Source organism: Pseudophryne corroboree, chromosome 7 (genome assembly GCF_028390025.1).
Source record: "Pseudophryne corroboree isolate aPseCor3 chromosome 7, aPseCor3.hap2, whole genome shotgun sequence".
NCBI lineage: Eukaryota > Metazoa > Chordata > Amphibia > Anura > Myobatrachidae > Pseudophryne > Pseudophryne corroboree.
The window spans coordinates 352466566-352468778 of record NC_086450.1 but is presented as its reverse complement, the minus strand read 5'-3'; positions in this window follow the sequence as shown (position 1 = coordinate 352468778).

Genomic DNA, 2213 nt, shown 5'->3' with positions numbered 1-2213 from the left:
AAAAAGAAAAAAACTAGAAAAGCGCTGACAGACTAGCAATACTAAAATTCAATAAATTTTTATTAAAATATATAAATTTATAAAATACATAAAAAGACTGTCCATAGACCAATTATACTGGCTAGAATGAAAAACAGCAAACAATGGTTCCTAATGGTTCCCGGTCATAACTTTGTTTCAAGCAAACATTGAATTTCACCTCTCAAATCACTTAATCAGTGCAATTTTAAACAGAAAAAAGATGTTTACAAATATATGCAGCAATACCAATATACTCAATACAACAAGATGTTTAGATGTACCGATTAGCAACAAAATGAATAAAAGTTCCTTGAATGGATAACTGTTGCAATAATAGTTTCTGTAACACAGATGGTCACAAATTAAAAAGATCGTTCTCCAAAAGATGTGGTAAATGTTCCAATGGCTAGTTGAAAGTTTGCCAAGCGAGTGAAATTAATATGCATGCATAATTAGATTGTATTGCGGGGATATAATTAGTAATCGCTGTTAAGCATGGCCATGCTGTTATGTAGCAAATAATTTACTGCGTCTTCCCCCTGGTAAACAGGCTACTATCCACTCCCGGCTTTGGTGCTCCACAACCTTAGGACAAGCCTTATCTGGAGTTACAGACGGTCCTAGTTGCATGTTAATTCGTTCCACGTTCTCCTGATTGTGTTCGTCAGTCATAGGACCGTCCGACTCTAATTTACAATCTGTAATACATTTTTGGGTGTCAATATTAGGGGGTAGGCATGCTTTCAAAAGTGTCCACCAATCTTTATTCGCAGGTTCATGGGTATTACCCAGATCCTTGATAAACTTCTGACATCTGGCTAAATGCTTCTGGGGATGGGGAATTCTGAAATGATTGACCGCAGCTCTGATCTGGACCACGGGCAATACATTTCATTATTCCTGGTGAGGATTATTCCCTATCGGTCCTCCTATTGGGAGTTACTATTTCCAAGACATGATGTAATCCTACCATTCCATTCCTAATTTGCTCACTGTGAGGTGTTAATGTCTCTGTGTAATGAACAGTCGCACACTTACCGATGTCTGTGATCTCCCCAGTCCTGTCAGTGGGGGATACTGTTACTGCTCTTACTGGTTGGGCCGGGCCCACCTGAGTTTCCTGTAAGGTGACTGACTGAATGAAAGCTGAGATTAGGCTGGATCCTTCATCTTCCTGTGACCTATAACCTTGGAGAGACTTCAAAACACGATACAACCTGCAAGGATTAGGGTTAACACATTGCTTCTGCATTCTACTGGTATTTACAGATGTACCATTGATTGTAGCCTTTTCCTCCCCTTCGACTTGTGTCGGTAATGGTGTGTTCACAATCGAATTCTTGCCAGGTTTGGAACTTGCTGTGCGAGTTAGTTCCCTTTGCACCTCCCCCTCTTGTTGCCTCAGATTTAAACAATCGTTATGTCTGATCCTTTGTTTTATAGATTTGATCAGACATATTCTAATACCTACATTCTGCAGTACCTCTGATTCAAAGCTGCCCACCCTGGGGAATGAGGCCCTATCTTCAGCAGACATACGTACCCATTCATTGCAAAAAGCCTCCTTGTGTGAACCATATTTCTCACACATAATAAACCTCGCTGACCCTCTCGGCCACAATTCTTCAGCCTGAACCCTAGCTATCAAACGCCCACTGCTTGTGCAATTGTGTCACGTCTGGCAGGGTTTGAGGATCCGGCAGCTGAGATTTGCCCGAGGAGGTAGCAGGCTGTGAATGAACCAGATGAGGGGGCTGGATATAGTTCCTTCACATGGGACACGGAGCAATGAAGAACGTAGGCGGGGTTTGAGAGTCAATGGAAAGTATTTATTATGTACAGGGCTGAGGTAGAGAACCGAGGCTGAAGCACAATGGTTAAAGACGTGGCTGGACGTGAAGAACTGCGGACTGTGATTCGAAAGACGAGACTGTAGATGATGAACTGTGGAACTGTGGATGGTAGTTGAAAACGTGGCTGGAGACAAGGACTGTGGACTGTGGTTTGGAAAACGAGGCTTGAAGATAATAATCTGCAGGCTGTGGTCAGTGGTACAAAGGCGTGGCTGGTGAAGGAGATCTGTGGAGTGTGGCTTGAAAGACGAGACAGAAGACCCGGGGCCGACTGTGCCCAAAGAGTCTTACTGGACTGGGTTTTCCAGGAGCGCTTCCACAGGCAGTAGCAGGCAAGAA